At 35.1% G+C, this 21,412-nt stretch overlaps 1 protein-coding gene and 1 long non-coding RNA gene across 3 annotated transcripts in view; one reads left to right on the forward strand and one right to left on the reverse strand.

Annotated features, from left to right (window-relative positions):
• Window positions 1-21,412, forward strand: part of LOC117327146 — a 162,104-nt gene that overhangs the window by 29,004 nt on the left and 111,688 nt on the right. The window lies entirely within an intron of this gene.
• Window positions 873-7,634, reverse strand: LOC117327147. Its single transcript, XR_004532586.1, has 2 exons — window positions 7,547-7,634; window positions 873-1,305 (listed from the first exon to the last, which is right to left on the reverse strand). It is a non-coding gene; the product is annotated as an uncharacterized LOC117327147 (long non-coding RNA).

The following is a 21,412-nucleotide window of genomic DNA, read 5'->3' on the forward strand; positions in this document are numbered from 1 at the left end:
ACTCGCACAAACACACGTATATATCTATATATGTTGCATGTTTATTGTACCAAAACGATTCTTCAGTTACTCTTCAATTATACATTCAAATAGGTATGCAATCATACAGTTGTTTTTATATGCTTAAGTTATATATTTTTTCTTGCCAGTCGTGTCCGGTTTCGTCACCATTACATATATATATATATATTTCGTCATATCAATTCTAAGGGTTTAATTCCATTCATGGAGAGTTGTGTAAATACTTTACATCGTCAAGACGTCTACTGAATTGTCGCACAGAGCTATGTCGAGTCATGTTGCTTTTTCTTAATGATCGGTGCTGGATTGAATTTATAAAATATCAAGAGGAAATTAAATGACTTCTGTTGAACATATATTTCACTGGTATGACAGAATATCGATACTTTCTCCAGTCTGAAACACAATTGATATTTTGTTTGGTATATTCTGTTATACGACACAATTTCTGGCTATTAGACCACCAAACATTTGACCTGTAGTGTTTGGAAGTTTCTCTGCCACTCCCTCAAGGTAGAGGCAGATTCTCTTAGTTGTCATCAGTGATGAAATAAGCAGTTATGCTATCAGTTTTTATCAAGTTCATGATTTCTGATAATTCACTGGTAAGATGGAAAACAAAAAAACATATTTATTTTCGTTATCTTGTCCTGTTTATAATTCGTCTAAGATGATTATATCTGTACCGTTTTAGACATGTTTTGCTGAAATTGTTATTAGATATCTCATAATAATTATATAATTAGCCAAAACACTTAACGGGCGACATGTCTATTTATCTGTCACCTTAATTGTGTTCATATTGGCTGTATACTAGCATCTGGTAACAGTAAAAAGAGAGTCACACCATATATGAGTTCAGTTTTTAATTGTTTCAGGAAAGCGCGATTCCCGATGTTGATAGGTATTGCAGTGATATCATCATTAATACATTTGCATAATGAAATCTCTTAGATAGTTGTCACTTACTTTACAAGATACATAAAATGCACAATTACGCCTTTGCATCAGGAAGTGTTTCTGTTAAAAAAGGATTACATTTCTATGTAATGCAACATTAAAGATACGAGGAAGGTTTCTAATTTTTCCTGCCGCCTTCACATCTGTTCAGAATGATTTTTTTCATTGATATCTCCATCGTTCCCGTTGTTTTCCTGTCCTATATGCTAGTTCTTGTGGTTTCTGTACTTACTTTGCTGTCTTCAAACTATTTTATTGACTTTTCTTTTGGCGTCTCTCAGATTGCGGTTGTTGGCATTCCACTGATATGTTGTTTTTCTATCTCTGTAAGGAAGAAAATACCCCATAAAACATTTGCTGTCTCTGTATGGATGAAAATACCCCATTAAACATTTGCTATCTCTATATGGATGAAGATACCCCATTTTAACATTTACTGTCTCTGTATGAATGAATATATCCCATTAAACATTTGTTGTCTCTGTATGGATGAAGATACCTCATTAAACATTTGCTATCTCTGTACCGATGAAAATACCCCATTAAACATTTGATGTCTCTGTATGGATGAAGATACCATATTAAACATTTGCTATCTCTGTATGGATGAAAATACCCCATTAAACATTTGCTGTCTCTGTATGGATGAAGATACCTCATTAAACATTTGCTGTCTCTGTATGGATGAAAATACCCCATTAAACATTTGTTGTCTCTGTATGGATGAAAATACCCCATTAAACATTTGCTATCTCTGTATGGATGAAAATACCCCATTTTAACATTTGCTATAAACATTTGCTATCATATGTGAACGGATGAAAATATCCCATTAAACATTTGCTGTCTCTGTATGGATGAAAATTCCCCATTAAACATTTGCTATCTCTGCATGGATGAAGCTACCACATTTTAACATTTGCTATAAACATTTGCTATATCTGTATGGATGAAAATACCCCATTAAACATTTGCTATCTCTGTATGACTGAAGAAACCATTTAAACATTTGCTATCTCTGTATGGATGACCCCATTAAACATTTGAAAATTGATAATCACCTTTTCTACCACAATACCCTGTGTTATTCAACTCTCAGACCATCAGTTAATCATTACAGCTGTTGATTAACAATCTGTTTATACCACACGTGGTATAAACTCTGTACGCATTTCGATTGGCTAACACGGTGAACTTTGACCCAAGCTGCAATTGTTATTGACGTCATCAATAATCTAATGACGTCACATCACCGGGTCCCGGACGTCACCGATACACTTTATTTGCATACGAGAAATTATACTTGGCCACGTTTCCCTTTTGATTCAAGCCGATATCATTGTGGTAGAAACAGGTCACACGACTCGAAATTGTTGGATATGGAAAAGTTGCAAAAGCAAAACGCTAAAGCTCGTGTCTTTTGTAACTTTTAAATAATAACTTACTCGTGTGAAATAAATTCCATATCCAACAACCACTCGTTGTGTAACCTCTATTTATTTGTTCTACAGGTAACGAATAAGTTCCTGGTTTAAGAACATCTTACCTAATATAGAAGTTTGAACTAAATACAATATGGATTGTATCATTTGTTTTCAACATTTACAATCTGAACTATCGCTATGTAGATCATGTATAAGCAATCGAGCTAAATACCGTTATTATCATTTTAAGATTTTAATAAATATAAATAGATCAAATAAACATGAATACTATTGTATTATCCTGCGAAATACATAGAGTTGTTCAGTCTTTTGCAATTTCAACTAAAATGTGTAAACACAAAACTTTTTCATTAATTAGAATATATTTTCTCGTTGATATCGGCTGGTCACGCTTAAATCGCTTTTAAATGTATCTTTAAAAAAAGTGGACGTGTCCGTACCACACACGTTAAATATTACGGCAGGGTACTAATTAGACAGGTGAGGCCCTGCAGGGTCACGTGATAAACGGGGGACGATCATACTTATATCCGGAAGTAATCGGCGATCGTCTTACTGTCTATATCATATATCTAGCAATTGTGTGTGTTGTATTGCTAGATATGGTATGATTGTTTTGCACATGCACGCTCAATATCTTCTGTCACGTGCTCATATTACGTCATTGGCAATGTGACCCTCTATTACCGGTAATATGAGATTCCATATCAACAGTTTAAAGTTTAAGGGTTTATAAACTTGCCCGAGCTTGATGAAACACGAAGTAAGAAAATGAACCGGTCTGGTATCATTTCGTATCGAGCCAGGATGATGTCAGTTATTTATTAACCTCTACATAGGACCGATTATATCACCTGTTGCTATTAGATTTCTAGGTAGTTATAATATCGAGAATTGTTGAAGAAATACTGATGACTTAGGGCATCGGTTGATTGTTTATATATGGCCTTGAAGGTGTAAATTTTAATTTTAAGTACGTGTAACAACTTTGTTGTGCCGAATAGTTATAGTAGTATTAGTATGTGCTGAGTAGTAGTAGTAGTAGTAGTAGTAGTAGTAGGTGCTGAGTAGTAGTAGTAGTAGTAGTAGTAGTAGTAGTAGTAGGTGCTGAGTAGTAGTAGTAGTAGTGGTAGTAGTAGTAGTAGTAGTAGTAGTAGTAGTAGTAGAAGTAGTAGTAGTAGTGGTAGTAGTAGTAGTAGTAGTAGTAGTAGTAGTGATGTATTAGTAGTAGTAGTAGTATAGTAGTAGTAGTAGTAGTAGTAGTAGTAGTAGTAGTATAGTAGTAGTAGTGGTAGTATTGGTAGTAGTAGTAGTAGTAGAAGTAGTGTAGTAGTAGTAGTAGTAGTAGTAGTAGTAGTAGTGGTGAGTATTCGTAGTAGTAGTCGGTAGTAGTAGTGAAGTTGAGTAGTAGTTAGTAGTAGTGTAGTTCTAGTTAGTTTTCTTCTAGTAGAGTGTAGTAGTAGTAGTTGTTAGTTTGTAGTATCTTCTGGTATTAGAACTCTTCGTTCTTCTTTTCGTCGTCTTCTCTTCTTTTCGTTCTCGTCGTCTCTTCTTCTTCTTCTTGTTCTGTCTTTCTGTCTCTTCTTGTTTCTCTTCGTGGTCTGTCTTCGTCGTTGTATTAGTAGTAGTAGTAGTAGTAGTAGTAGTAGTAGTAGTAGTTGGTGCTGAGTAGTAGTAATAGTAGTAGTATAGTAGTAGTAGTAGTAGTAGTAGTAGTGTAGTAGTATAGTAGTAGTAGTATAGTAGTAGTAGTAGTGGTAGTAGTAGTGTAGTAGTATAGTAGTAGTAGTATAGTAGTAGTAGTAGTAGTAGTAGTAGTTATAGTATCGTTAGTTAGTTTGTTTTAGTGTGTAGTTATATATTCATTAGTAGTCTGTGCGTAGTAGTATAGTATATGTTTAGTACGTTAGTGGTGTAGTTTGTAGTTCGTGTAGTGTGGTAGTAGTGGTAGTAGTAGTAGTTGGTAGTTTGTATCGTGTAGTAGTATAGTATTGTAGTAGTAGGTGCTGAGTAGTAGTAGTAGTGGTAGTAGTAGTAGTAGTAGTAGTAGTAGTAGTAGTAGTGGTAGTAGTAGTAGTAGTGGTATGTAGTAGTAGTTAGTGTGAGTAAGTAGTAGTAGTGTAGTATGTAGTAGTATGTTGGTATTAGTAAGTAGTAGTAGTAGTGTATAGTAGTAGTAGTAGTAGTGGTGTATATGTCTGGTAGTAGTGTAGTGTAGTATAGTTTGTAGTAGTAGTAGTAGTAGTATGGTGCTGAGTGTAGTAGTCGTGGTAGTAGTAGTATAGTAGTAGTAGTAGTGTGTTAGTATGGTAGTGTAGTAGTAGTGTGTGGTGTAGTAGTATTAGTGGTAGTAGTAGTAGTGCTAGTAGTTTAGTAGTAGTATAGTAGTAGTAGTAGTGTATTTAGTGGTTGCTGGTAGTAGTCGTAGTGTAGTAGTAGTGTAGTAGTATAGTAGTATGGTGTGGTGTAGTAGTAGTGGTAGTAGTGGTAGTGGTAGTGGTAGTGGTAGTAGTAGTGGTAGTAGTGGTAGTAGTAGTAGTAGTAGTAGTGGTGGTGGTGGTGGTGGTGGTGGTAGTGGTAGTGGTAGTGGTAGTAGTAGTGGTAGTAGTAGGAGGAGGTGATAACGTAAACCATGCAACATTTGGTATTGTATGATACATACAGCAGCATTTTATTGGTTTGTACAGATCATAAATATAATTTGTTGAAAACGTCGCATCTTCAAATGGCCCTGAAGATGAAATCATTAGTTACATTCTTAGTGTTTAAGCTTTGCAAATTGAGATTTTGTCATAACATCACATCTGCGTGTTGCCATTTCCAGATTCAGGTGATTTTTATTTTATTTTTGTTATTCATAATGACACACCTTTTAAACACACATGATAAGTGCTACCTATTACGTGTTAAATTGCCTTTTAGATATATGAGACATCGGCCAAAGCATCTGCTGGCTTTTAGACAAATAGCTTATCCAATCAGATGAGCAGAACGCACGTGGTCAAATTCGTCAATAAAAAAAACCACTCCGACAAGTGTGCCTTATTTTATCTCATGTCTACCGTTGTCACTTACTAAAGCAGGGAATACGTGACATCAACATCGGTATTTCTACATAGTAATGTTTTGTGTCTAAGTCGAGTTGGTTGGAATGAGTCTGGCTATGAGCATACCTTGCATGAGAATAAAACATTAAACAATAAAATCAATACTTAATTAAACTCTGTAGTAGCAACTTTGATGATGTTTTCATTTAATTTGTCTAATTATAAATAACCTCGTGAGACAAACATATCGGATTATTTCTTTTATGGACTTAATTCAATAAAACGACTTAGATAAACACACGCAAACTGACAGCAATGGCAACAGTAGGACACGCATATTATTACAGAAAGTGTAAGGAAGGCCATTTAAAGCTGAATCCGTATGTTTAAATTAGTATTTTAAAACAACCATCGTAAATGCAAATCTATTAATAGGATAGCTTTAATACTTCCAGCTCAATTTTTTTATTATTATTTCTTGGTGAGACGTTAGATTTAAGTTTAATATCGGTTTGCGACATTGTATTTTTACGCCGGGTTAAATAATTTTCATTCCTATGAAAATATGTTATCATTATTATCAAATCTCAGTTATTTGCCCTTAAATGTATTGGAAACTGAAACTATTACATCAGACAAATAATTCGTCACCATTTGTGAAATATGATCATCCTCAGTGAAAATGAAATAAAAATCCTTTTTGTCAACATCAGCATATCATTCAGATCAACCTACGTGGCTCACATTCAGTTGATTTGACCTTATAAAAACTGTGTTAGCATATAACTAACACGGGAATTTTTTCTTATTTACTTATCATATTTAACTAGTTTATTATAGCATGGCAAGATTAATGTATTCTCAAACTTTATTTTCTGATTTCTCTTCTATCCTATGAACCCAATTAATTAAAATGACGGTTATAATTGGACGGCTGATGATCTGGCTCTTTGGGATGGATGGATGAGTTAGCATACATATCAATAAATACATTTACTTACCTTCCTTCATTATTTTAAGGGAAATGCTCATTTGAGGAAGTTAGGAGACAACAAGTGGGATGATTTATATGTATTTACACAACGCGGTGTGTTGTGGTCTAACTAGGGGCATCTTTGTGCCATATTTCATGTTGTAAGGGCTCTTGGTACATATACGGCCATCAATCACCATTCGGGATATTTTCCTTGAGTGTTATTTTACGTAGAAGATGGAGTTTTAAGAACACGTGGACTGTGTTAATGGCATGATGATTTACAAAATAAACTGTGAAAACATACCCTGAAGTCTTCCGCTAGTCATTAGTGTTCAGTGTGTATAAAATAACTCCAAGCAAGTACCTTATATAGTAATGCAAAAATGGGATAACACTTGTATTTTCTGCGTCTTGTATCTTATGTTGTCAAATTGTGTTTTGTTACTCAGTGAAATATTCCCTAAGTTCAAGGAATTTCATTCTTTAAAACTATAGGCAATAGCCATATCAACAGTAAGTTCAGTAATTACTGTTATAGCAATGATCATGTCCGGAAATAAACAAGAAAATAAACAAATAAACATATAACAATAAGCTAATTCTGTTACAATTATGATTATTTAATTAGTGTCCCTTAGGTAATTAATTATTATTACTGCCGAAAATTAACAACAAAATGTGCAAATACGTATTATATTATTTCAACGGTAGTTCACGATGAAGTTTATACCTCGTGTTAAACTCAAAAATTTATTTGCGTTTTTGATGATAACGAATCCTGTTGTGCTTCTAAAGTTAAGTTTTGTCCCAAGCAAACATACGGAGACATGTGAGGACAGTGTTTGTAACTTCAGCCTCTTAGGATACGGGGATAGCTTGACCCTTTATTCAGTGTGTTTGGACCCCTACCCCTTGCCTATAATTATATGAATCCATGTTTATTCTTCAACAATCGTAACGTTGAAATGAGATCTAGTAATTAATTGTTATGACAAAGTACATAGAATCCCATTAAATGCACTAGTATCAATTTCCGTTTGTTATTTATTTCTTCACCACTTTATGCCTTATTTAACGAATACACAGCTACCTCTTACCTTCGACTTCCAGACGTCACAAGTCATGCAGACATTGTAGTGGCAACCGCAGCTCAACTTATCAACCTTTACTTTGGTTTTCAACCTGAAAAATACGTTTATGATTTATTGGAAGGTGGTATCTAGTCTCATTGTTCTTATGGACGTTGTATTCATAATTATAATGGTTGATCATTTCGGAATTATGCCTTTGTGGGTAAATATGCATAACGATGGCACTTTTTGGCGTTGTATTGTTTGCGGTTTGATAGAACATTCAGTCATGTTAATGCGGATTAGTATGCTGGAGGATGGAGTGTGTTAGTATCCACACGGACGGAGCCGTGTCCCGGTAGAGTCGGGGTCACGTGAGGTCAGTAGTGAGGTGAGATAGATTGACGTTTACACCAGCCCTCCCATTATCGGTCGTCTGCTCTCATCACGTACAGGTGTCGTCTGCTCTTCAGGCGACTTCCCGCCACAATCCCTAACACCATCTTCTTTGATAAGATAGTTTTATGTTGACCAGTGGACAGCGGAGAAGAATCGTTTACAACTCGTCACGGTCGATGTCATGTATCAGTGAGTCGATCATGGTCCGTGATCTGACTAGGAGACATCACCCCAGATGACCCATACCACACCAATACGATGCCGTATCCTTTGACTGTGACCCCAAAACACACATCCAGATATATGGTCTGGCGAGTTCGCGAGTTTCGGCCTCGGGGCTTTTGATTTGGAAGCGTTTATGACCAGATACATTTATCAGGCATTCAGTGGTTGTCACTTGTGGTTGATAAACTGAACGCTTTATAACCCGTTTGTAAGATTACATCTAGCCTCCCCTCCCTTTTCCACAACATGGCGCAACAGGCGTAAAACATAATTAAATAAAAACTTTACCCTATAATATATGGACTGTCATTATTTTTCTCTTCGGATGACTTATGAATTCTCTGGAAGAGGAGCGGACTGTCCACCGCGGAAATACTAATGTGCCTTTAAAGATCAACGACCATGTCTTGTCGTACAAATCTCCATGAGATAGAAAAGAAATTCTCTCCTATCACAAAGGCATCAATCATCAGAACTATTAGATATATACAATTAAAAACCACTTATCTTGGCAGTGAAATGTTTTGTATAGCAAAAAACGATGTTTATGAGTTATTCTTTTTAGATACATGTATTTTTTCAATACTATCTCTACGTATAAGAAAACCATAAAATTCGACATCGCACAATGGCTATGTATTTACAGGAGCGTTGATCCAGAAAACGTTCCAATAAACATTCATATGAGAAAAAATTTACTGCATAAAGAAGTAAAGCCCCGTGTTCTGTTATTTATTTATTATTATGTTTTTTAAATTCTCGATAAATTTATTATATCTTAAAGACTTGTTTTAGAACAATGAATATTTTCAAGGACGTTAATTTGAATAATTGTGGTTTAGTGTCCCATGTGTTTTATTTGTGATTTTTAATGAGCACCCAATTTTAGACCCCCTGTCCCAAATTATTTCAACAAACAATATGATATTAGTCCCATGATCCCACACGCTTGTATATATAGCATCGGAGGAATATTTTAAAACTCGCACATCCCAAGGTTAATGCATATCACGTTGACTACCACTATTTAGAATAAGAAAAATAATGTATAAGGATGAAAACGGAAAACATGGAAAACTCTTAAAACAGGTTATGAGGTAAAAATAGCGTGTAAGATAATTCAAAAGGAGAATATACAATTTATCAATAAACATTTATGGGAAACACATGTCGAGAGGTCAACGGAAACAAAGTCATAAACATGAATGGCCTGCCTTTATTATTATCAAAACATTTTATATTAAAGACTACATATGTCGATATAACGCTTCGTTTACTGATTTTTAGACCGCAGGATGTTGCATATAAGAATATCATATAATATCAGAGAAAGGTGGTCTAGTACAGATGTAGTAGGACGTAGGGCTACGTGACGGAAGGGTCGCTTGTTCGAGTCCCAGCACGGGTGTTGTGTCGCATCCTTAAATCTTGAACCGTTGTGTTTCTGTCGACTCAGCTATAAATGAGTACATGATAGGGCAGTGCTGTTAGCGCCGAAATGGCAGCTCCGAATGTATGCTTCAAAGGGAGTTAAGAAAGACATTGACTGGTTGGTAAAGGCTCAATAAAAACGGATAATCATTTATGAATTGGTTTTAGACGGCTACGTCGCTGTAATATACCGGTATATAAAACCTATTATTGTTTATTATATATATCGCATAGCAACTGTACCCACATGAAACGTATACAAATTCCACGTGTTTAACCTAACTGATAGATTTTATATAATTTAAGTTTGTGTTTGTTTTTTTAATTTTGTTATACGCTTACCCGGGAAGTCTGATTTTACTACGCCGTGATTTGACAGTATGCAATACTCCTCTTCATTGAAACTCTCTAATATTTGATAAAGAGCCAAACTTTTACACTTCATTTCCATACAATTTATCATCAATAGAAATTCATATCTATGAAGTTTCTTTGAAGGTTTCGTACCCAGAGTATCCGTATTACACAGTTGATTGGGTTCCCTACCTATGACGATACATGTTTACAAATCAGGGTGCAGTTAGGCCAGAACTATTTCGTTAGTCATTTCGGATCTCCGCAGATACCCACGTTGTCATGTGGATCCCATTTCATTCTAATGCATGGAGTATGCACATCATTTATTTGTGCACAAACACTTTCATTTAAGGGCTATTAACTCCGACTGAAAGATATACCGGTTTGACCATCCTTGTCTCTCTGATATGGTATATAATAATTTCGTATTTACTATTCGTGAGTTTCAAATTCTACAATTTTTTCTTGTATATTTGCATGATACAATCTTAGTGTTATCAATATGTTTTGGATAATAGTGTTAGATCATATTTGTTTGCTAGATCTATATTTTGATATTTTCCATCAATGTTGTTATAAATTAGAACAATAACAATTCATTCCAAAATGAAACGAAGAAATATCTGTGATACTAACCTGCTTCGACCGATAATGATTCCTCATTTTTGCAGGTTTGAAAATCGGGCTGTTGAAGTTTGATCACTGTTGTGTATTGATCACAACGTGTTTACTGCTCTATAATACTTTAAAAATAATGTTTCTATTCTGCAGAATATATTTTGGATATAATTAATAGTTTCAATGTTTCTTTATTTTCTATGTTTTGTTTTTTCAAAATAGTTTCTTCCTATGATAATGTCGAAAGGAACATTTGATGAGAAAAATAACATCACCAGGCCTATTTTTAATCAAAATAGTATATAATATGTTAATTAGCTCGAAATAAAAATATTTATAGTCGCCATTCTGTTCTATCTTCATCATGGTCAAACGAAAGTTTGACTTAAATAGAATCTAGAATTTGTTTGAAATGCGCTCTTGATCTGTTCGGCAAAAATCAATATGTGTGCGACAAAGCTAGATATATATATTGCGTAAGATAGTGTCTTGATTCTTAATCAATGGTATCTTGTATTCCTCAGTGACTGAATTCAGTTAGATTATAACTTAATCGATATCCTTCTTTCAAGATACTGCATTTGATATGAAACATCAACCAACTCGAGTCAGATTGCATTAGTGGGGAGGTTTAGACAACAATTAATACCGCCAACACAACAGGCCGGATAGAAACTTCGGATATAACGATCTGAAGTATTTGTTTTTTGTCCTGGTTGGTGCATTTGCAGCATGACGTTGTTCAATACGACAAACATTTCAAAATGTATTGACTACAAATCCAGTTCTAGTTGTAGATTTTTTCCTGTAGTTGGCAACGGCTTTGTTCCTTGCTTTATGCCAATGGAGTAACCAGGTATTTTGTCCTTGTCGTTAAGCACGAATAGATCGAAACCCATTCTCCTGTATTATCTCTGTGTAAGCCTTTGATACTTTGCATTCTATATTATCGTTGACTGAAATGCCTGATACATTACGTCACATGACTTTATGTTAGAAGATATAAAATTTTGTCGGGAGAGGACCGTTCTTCGACTACACCCACATGTGCATGGAAACAAAATGATAATTCGAAAAAATATCCTTGTACTTAATTTTAGACATTTTACAACAGTTGTTTTTAGAGATGCTGGGAGATGAAAATATTCTATAGATAATATGGTCACTAGCATTCTTACATTGGGGTATTATTTCTTTCTTTATGCGATATCTAAGTTGATGCATTCAATTGACATCAATATGTCTGTTGGTTTCGTTATTACTACCGTGGTTCTCAGTTTGAAAACTTGACATCAGTCGGATTGCACTTGGCGGGTGTCGTTGATAAAACAGAAAACTCTTATCCACCCTGAATGCATTGTCTTATGCTTGTATTCCTTCAGGGATGTTTATGTAACTTGTGTTCGTATTTTGCCCTAATTTCGTCAGTTGTGTCAAAGTTGATACAAGATAAAGTGTTGAAGTAACAGATGCAATCAGTTTTTCGACTGATTCAATCATGTTTAATAGCGATATAGCATCTTGTTCCTCAGATATAAGTGAGCAATGATTCCTTTATACTATTTGTGTGATTTTACAAAATTCACACAAGATATTAGGAAAGTAGATTGGAAGTTTGATAAGCAGGACCTAAGGTGAATCAAACCACTTCATGTATACGTGTCGTCCGTCTAGGACTCGTCAGTGATGCTAAGGGTATAAAGTATTGACGCCTTAGAGGCATAGTTTTATGCCACCCGTAAGGACCCATGGATGACAGTTTATCCTGTCACAAATTGGTGAATGTAGCATCGTGGTGTATAGCGTTTAACAAGAAATGATGTACTGCATGGAAATGATGTTAAGATATAAAAAGACATGTTGCACGAAATGAATATTAGTATAAAGGCTAGAATTTCTGGCTAACTGTTATTTCATGACCCTTACACTGTAAAATCAGAAATACTGTATATTGAGGAATATTCGCGGGGGATATATTTTTTCTATATTTGCAGTCATTAAATATAGCAAGGAAATAGATACCCAGCCAATATTTATGAAAACGAACAAATGTATAGAAGTTTTTATTGCAAAGAAATAACAAGCCGTGGTTGCATATAATTTATAAGATCTCTCGAACTTGGGAGAACCCCCAAATAGTATCCTAGTTAAGTTTAACAATCATGGAGTTCCTTAGTGCTACGTCCGCAGAATCTGTTATGTCAGACAGTTCATTGATTTCTGATTTTATGGTTCTCATTAAAATTTTTAAACGCGTTTTAATGAAGATAATCTATGCTGAAGGTGATGGTATCTACTTTTGCTTTTTGTTTAACCATTAATGTATTGATAGGTATCTGCCAAGTCTGTATGGTTATGATCGTTTTATATGTTTCCATAAAGACCCTAGAGTAAGAAAATTGTCGTGAACAATGTCGTTCTAAAATGGCTTTATCCCAAATGAACTGTTAAGATATTTTGGAGTTATGTGCTTATAACTAATTCAAGGATTATGCAGAGTTCCAAATTACCATAACTTACGTCTATTTACAGGTACTTGTATGCATTATGTAAGATGTCAAAGAATTGTGTCGGACAGTAGTCGGCGTGAATGCTTACACGCTTTTCTCTCCTTATCTTATTTGATATATGAAATGGGAGTTGCTACATTTCTGATAGTAGGTTATATTATAATTCTTCTCAAATCGTTTTTCTTGTTTCATAATTCGATTGCTTCCTATACATTTATATTTTCTAAATATCTGTAAATTTATGTTATATTTGTTTAATGATTCATGAATTTCTATAAATTTATGTGTTATGTATTTTATATATTTCTACAAGTGTGCTTTATATTTCATATCATTCTATACATTTATGTTTTATATCATTCTATAATTTTATGTTTTATATCATTCTATAAATTTATGTTTTATATCATTCTATAATTTTATGTTTTATATCATTCTATAATTTTATGTTTTATACCAGTCTATAAATTTATTATATACATATATATCGCCAGGTCGGTTATGTGATACATCACACACTGGACTTTCAACAAAATGTCTGGTTTTTCAGTCCCCGACCAGATATCGATAGGTAGCCTATCTAACCACGCAACTTTTCTGATGGTAAACTAGTTTCCTCTTTCACTTAGAATCGTAATTACAAGATATCAAAAAATAGATAATTAAAATACATCAATTAACTTATTGCACTTAATATGATATCAGTATTATCTAACAAAATAAATTAAATTCATACAGTGATGATAGGATGTTTATATAAGTAAATATATGTTTTTTGAATAATGAAATTCATATATGTTATCACGACACGTTAATGAAATCAATACACTTAAAAAAAAAATCAATAACATAAATTGAAATGCAGTTGTGATATACTGTTACAATTATCTAAGCATCAGTTTATTATTCGTGTTAAATCAAAATCAACGTTTAAAAGTGCCGTTGATGTTTTTGCTATTAATTAAGCGACCTACACATTAACCTGTAACGAACACGTTATTTCTATTAGGCCAGTAACTAAGTGGGATATGTATGGATGGGTATAAAAACTGTTGACTTTTACAGCTTTCATACTGTAACGGATTGATAGAGTAGCCACAACACTTATAGATCACAAGTTCAATAAGGCGATCACCTAATATATCAATCACCAGACATATCAATACATACCTGTGGTCAGATGTTGTCACTAACAGACGGGCCGACGCAGTACCTTGAACCAGAAGACTACGTTTTGATAGTTTTGCCTGGTATAGCCTCGAATTGTCGGTCCCGTTTACATCCAGGACTTGTGGCTGTCAATAAGTTTGTTTTGGGTTTTGCCTCACCTTGAATGTTTTCATTCATAATTAAATACTATCGCTACTTTTCGCTGTATATTTGTATTCAGTGTACTTTAAAGCATTGGCGAAAGTTGTATACATACTTTCTCACAATATTGACCTATATTAATATATCAAACAAATATGTTCTTTTTCAAAATAGCGAGGAATAGAAAAAGAAAAAAACGCCTTGTCTAAAGAGAATACAGGGTACCGACATAATAACTAAAGCATAATTAAAACTCAAATTCAGTTAAACTAGGGCAAAAATAAACAAAAATATAGATTTGCATAAAGACAATTGAAAAATAAAGATAAGGTGAGTAATGCCAGCTATTCCGGAAGAATTAGCGTCTTCTGCATAATCATGACACCCGCAAAACAAATCTTTAAAGTACCAAATTCTTTATAAATGAAATAACATCTGAACTAAGACCCTGTGTTTGTGTTAGATCTGTCTTTATTTAGACGATCCTTCTTCTTTTCATACTTTTGTTTTCCTTGATTTTTTGGTTAGCCCGATCGTCCTCTCATTTGTCAGGACTGGCTCTCAGAGTCTAGTCTTTGTCTCTTCTAGTAGCACTGGGAACACTTGGTTGTCAGTCTCTATCTGATTGTCTGTGGTATTTCTATGTCTTTGAAGTGTAATACGTTGTGTAAGCTTTCTGTCTCCCTGTCTTTGCTCTTTTTCTTTTGCATTTTTCAGGTTCTGTCACTGGTGTGTAGTAAAATGTGTAGACTTTCTGTTTGCCTAGCTTTACACAGTGTCTTAGGTCCCATATTCTGGCATTGCATTGTAATAAAAAGTGTAGACTTTCTGTTTGGCTACCATTACACAGTTTCTTAGGTCCCATATTCTGGCACTGCAGTGTAATAAAATGTGTAGACTTTCTGTTTGCCTACCTTTACACTGTGTCTTAGGTCCCATATTCTGGCCCTGCAGTGTAATAAAATGTGTAGACTTTCTGTTTGCCTACCTTTACACAGTTTCTTAGGTCCAATATTCTGGCACTGCAGTGTAATAAAATGTGTAGACTTTCTTTTTGCCTACCTTTACACTGTGTCTTAGGTCCAATATTCTGGCCCTGCAGTGTAATAAAATGTGTAGACTTTCTTTTTGCCTACCTTTACACTGTGTCTTAGGTCCCATATTCTGGCACTGCAGTGTAATAAAATGTGTAGACTTTCTTTTTGCCTACCTTTACACTGTGTCTTAGGTCCAATATTCTGGCCCTGCAGTGTAATAAAATGTGTAGACTTTCTTTTTGCCTACCTTTACACTGTGTCTTAGGTCCAATATTCTGGCCCTGCAGTGTAATAAAATGTGTAGACTTTCTGTTTGCCTAGCTTTGCTCTGTGTCTTTGCTCTTTTCATGTTCTATCTCTGTAGTATAATACATTGTGTAGTCTTTCTATTCGCCTAACTTCTCTCCGTGTCTTTGGTCTTTCCACGTTCTGTCATCACAGCGTAATACCTTGTGTAAACTTTCTGTTTCCTTCCTTGTTTTATGGCCTTACCCAGTGTGTACTACTTACTAGGTGTCCAATCGTATATTCTGGTTTATGCATTCTTGTCTCATTGTTGATGATATCTCAACTATTTTTTTTTTATTATGAAAATTGTTTTCTTTAGTTTTGCATTTTTGTTTTCTAGTTTGTTGTCTTCTGTATTTGTTTTCTTTATCTTTATATCTTCTAGATTTTTTTTGTTAGTAGTTTTGCCTACTTAGATTATCTAAAATGTTTTAGATAGCCTGTTATCCCATAAAGTGTGTAAATAGGCTATGCGGTTATGCTAGTAGCCTATGTTGTTATGCTATAAGGCTATGCTATTTGCTAGCATAACAATATGCATTGACAAATATATTTTCATACCTATCATACGACTACCTAACTATTATATAAAGCGGACAATCCTTGTATTAAAATCGCGTGTAGTTGCATAAAAGAGGCTATGTTAGCGCCTTTGTAAACGACATAGAACATATATAGATATTGTTTAATAATCTCAGAAAACAAATTCTCCCCTACCATGTCTACATATTGTTTGTCCCTGTAAACACTTCCCCTACCTGACATGTATGTGTTGTTTGTCCCCGTAAACACCTCCCCTACCTGACATGTATGTGTGTTGTTTGTCCCTGTAAACACCTCCCCTACCTGACATGTATGTGTTGTTTGTCCCCGTAAACACCTCCCCTACCTGACATGTATGTGTTGTTTGTCCCCGTAAACACCTCCCCTTCCTGACATGTATGTGTTGTTTGTCCCTGTAAACACTTCCTCTACCTGACATGTATGTGTTGTTTGTCCCTGTAAACACCTCCCCTACCCGACATGTATGTGTTGTTTGTTCCCGTAAACACCTCCCCTACCTGACATGTGTATGTTGTTTGTCCCTGTAAACACCTCCCCTACCTGACATGTATGTGTTGTTTGTCCCTGTAAACACCTCCTCTACCTGACATGTATGTGTTGTTTGTCCCCGTAAACACCTCCCCTACCTGACATGTATGTGTTGTTTGTCCCTGTAAACACCTCCTCTACCTGACATGTATGTGTTGTTTGTCCCAGTAAACACCTCCCCTACCTGACATGTATGTGTTGTTTGTCCTCGTAAACACCCCCCTACCTGACATGTATGTGTTGTTTGTCCCCGTAAACACCTCCCCTACCTGACATGTATGTGTTGTTTGTCCCTGTAAACACCTCCCCTACCTGACATGTATGTGTTGTTTGTCCCCGTAAACACCTCCCCTATCTGACATGTATGTGTTGTTTTCCTGTAACACCTCCCTACCTGCATGTATGTTTGTCCCTGTAAACACCTCCCCTACCTGACATGTATGTGTGTTGTTTGTCCCAGTAAACACCTCCCCTACCTGACATGTATGTGTTGTTTGTCCTCGTAAACACCCCCCTACCTGACATGTATGTGTTGTTTGTCCCCGTAAACACTTCCCTTACCTGATATATATGTGTTGTTTGTCCCCGTAAACACCTCCCCTACCTGACATGTATGTGTTGTTTGTCCCCGTTAACACCTCCCCTACCTGACATGTATGTGTTGTTTGTCCCCGTCAACACCTCCCCTACCTGACATGTATGTGTTGTTTGTCCCCTAAACACCTTCCCTACCTGACATGTATGTGTTGTTTGTCCCCGTAAACACCTCCCCAACCTGACATGTATGTATTGTTTGTCCCCGTAACCACCTCCCCTTCCTGACATGTATGTATTGTTTGTCCCCGTAACCACCTCCCCTACCTGACATGTATGTGTTGTTTGTCCCCGTTAACACCTCCCCAACCTGACATGTATGTGTTGTTTGTCCCCGTAAACACTTCCCCTACCTGACATGTATGTGTTGTTTGTCCCTGTAAAAACTTCCCCTACCTGACATGTATGTGTTGTTTGTCCCCGTAAACACCTCCCCTACCTAACATGTATGTGTGTTGTTTGTCCCTGTAAACACCTCCCCTACCTAACATGTATGTGTGTTGTTTGTCCCCGTAAACACCTCCCCTACCTGACATGTATGTGTTGTTTGTCCCTATAAACACCTCCCCTACCTGACATGTATGTGTTGTTTGTCCCTATAAACACCTCCCCTACCTGAAATGTATGTGTTTTTTGTCCCTATAAACACCTTCCCTACCTGACATGTATGTGTTGTTTGTCCCTATAACACTTCCCCTACTTGACATGGATGTGTTGTTTGTCCCCGTAAACACTTCATCTACCTTACATGTATGTGTGTTGTTTGTCCCTGTAAACACCTCCCCTACCTTACATGTATGTGTGTTGTTTGTCCCTATAAACACCTCCCCTACCTGACATGTATGTGTTGTTTGTCCCTATAAACACTTCCCCTACTTGACATGTATGTGTTGTTTGTCCCCGTAAACACTTCCTCTACCTTACATGTATGTGTGTTGTTTGTCCCTGTAAACACCTCCCCTACCTGACATGTATGTGTGTTGTTTGTCCCCGTAAACACCTCCCCTACCTGACATGTATGTGTTGTTTGTCCCCGTAAACAGCTCCCCTACCTGACATGTATGTGTTGTTTGTCCCTGTTAACACCTCCCCTACCTGACATGTATATGTTGTTTGTCCCTGTAAACACCTCCCCTACCTGACATATATGTGTTGTTTGTCCCCGTAAACTCCTCCCTTGACTGACATGTATGTTGGTGTGTGTCCCCTAACACCCAACACCCCCTAACATATATGAATGTTGTTGTTTACCCCTGTAAACACTAACACTAACCGAGTCTCCAGGTATCTAACAGATCACTGATGTTGTTTTTCCTAGATTACATGTTTAAAATCACTTGGACGATGTAGATATTCTTGTATTCGTCACTCAATGACGATCAACTTGCTAATTTACTGTCACAGATCCACAAGTATATAACCTTTCCCGTCCCTTGTCCTACCAGCTGTCATAAAAGCTATCTCGGCGGTATGATATTTGTTAAACGTTACTCTACGCCTATTATTTATGCCCCGGGGGAGTGTTCTGGCTAATATATCTGAGTATATATAGTGGAAGCGAGATAGATAATACTTTGTTTAAGCCTCAGGTGAATTAGCATGATATTGGCTATACTTCATTTTGAAACATTTCATGGAAGTTGTTATCAACATAGTTTGCTTTTTTCGATAAATCTAAGTTGATATCGTTTATGGAAATAGACTAAAAGGTTGAAACAAATGTATCTGGCTTGTTGTGAAAAGGAAAAGTTATTTTTAAGAAGATTGATTATCATTTTGAATTGAAAAGTTGAAGTTGAAGTATAAAATCTAGAATTAGGATATGACGATATGTGTTGCGTGTTACCGTATGGATATTTTGAATGCATATATACTATATATATATATATATATTATACAGGTATCGACCGTGGGCTGTTTGATAAATCACCTTTAATTATATCAATCATGTAACTTGATTGGACGAATGAAATAAACAGATATAACGGTTATATCTTCTCATTTCTTTAATCTCATTTTTTTCTCGACTAATATAGCAAAATTGCTTTGATTCTGAGGTTTGTAACCCCTTTTTATAATACGATTCCTAGGTTTGTACCTCCATTCATGATTTTAATTCTAAACACTTTCTGGTTCCTTTTTATTGCTGACAGGTTCTAGGACAAAACAGCTTTACGTACATGATGACGTTTTACATTGATTTTTTTGTATTGGTATATCTTTATACCATATCGTTTGACATATCATATACACCTAGTACAGTATTCACCTTGGTGACAAGTTGTGTATTGCATTAACACTAGAATTACCGAATATACATATGTGTGTATATGAGGAGGTGTTTGGAGAGAGTGTATTTCTTTGTCTAAATGTCTGAAGATGATGCAATGAGATTTGCCTGTCCCACGAATAATTAGCCTAAAAATATACTACCATTAAATTTGTGTTGTTTTCAAGTTATATAAACCTAGATATTTGTATTACTATGAAAAAGCATAATAACCAATCGTATTTGTTTGAGAAAATGTTTTTTTATGAGCTGATGAAACTCAATCCTTTTCTATTTACAACCGATATATACGGATTGTTGTTGTTTTTTCACGAAGTACTTAGGAAATAAACTGCAGCATTTAAACTTGAAATATTAAAAATCTTAAGTATATTTATATATAACCCGATAATACCATTAGGAATACCACATGCACTTTTATTAAATTTAACGGTAAACAAAGTATTCCGGTTTTTGATTTCAGCTCCATTTCAGTTAATGAAATGATTGAAAACAACATGCCATGTCAATGCATATTTGATAAGTGTTCATTTCAGTCAATGTAAGATTAATCAGTGTGTTGATAGTTATTTGGGTGGCTTTTATTGAGAATCACCTTTATACATTAAGATAATCCATACTAGAAAAAATAGATCCTGTTGCAACGATTAAATCATCAATAAATTAGTTTGAGAAATGAAGCAATAATGTTTACAATTTCGATTTAGATAACTAAAGACTTATTGACATGGAAATATACATCCAGACGTCCCGAAATGGGCACTAAATTGACCGATGCATGAAATATATCTTAATCTGATCATGCACAACATGTGTTGATATAGTTATACACAACACGTGTTTATTTAGTTATACCCAACACGTGTTGATATATACACAGCACGTGTTGATTTAGTTATACCCAACACGTGTTGATATAGTTATACACAACACGTGTTATCTATTTATACACAACACGTGTTTATTTAGTTATACACAACATGTCTTTATTTAGTTATACATAACACGTGTTGATTTAGTTATACACAACACGTGTTGATTTATTTATACACAACACGTGTTGATATAGTTATACACAACACGTGTTTATTAAGTTATACACAACACGTGTTGATTTACTTATACCAACATGTGTTTATTTAGTTATACACAACACGTGTTGATAAAGTTATACACAACACATGTTGATATAGTTCTACACAACACGTGTTGATATAGTTATACACAACACGTTTTGATATAGTTATACACAACACGTGTTGATAAAGTTATACACAACACGTTTTGATATAGTTATACACAACACGTGTTTATTTAGTTATACACAACACGTGTTGATATAGATATACACAAACCAGGTTAATCTTTATAAGCATCACATTTTGATGTATATAAAACATATGTTGATCTCGTTACACACAATATATGTTGATCTCGTTACACACAATATATGTTGATCTCGTTACACACAACATATGTTGATCTCGTTACACACACTATATGTTGATCTCGTTACACACAACATATGTTGATTTCGTTACACACACTATATGTTGATCTCGTTACACACAACATATGTTGATCTCGTTACACACACTATATGTTGATCTCGTTACACACAACACATGTTGATATCGTTACACACAATATATGTTGATCTCGTTACACACAATATATGTTGATCTCGTTATACATAACCGGTTGATTCCGTTATCCATGTTATAACTTTTGACTTGTTATA

Source organism: Pecten maximus, chromosome 5 (genome assembly GCF_902652985.1).
Source record: "Pecten maximus chromosome 5, xPecMax1.1, whole genome shotgun sequence".
Classification (NCBI taxonomy): Eukaryota; Metazoa; Mollusca; class Bivalvia; order Pectinida; family Pectinidae; genus Pecten; species Pecten maximus.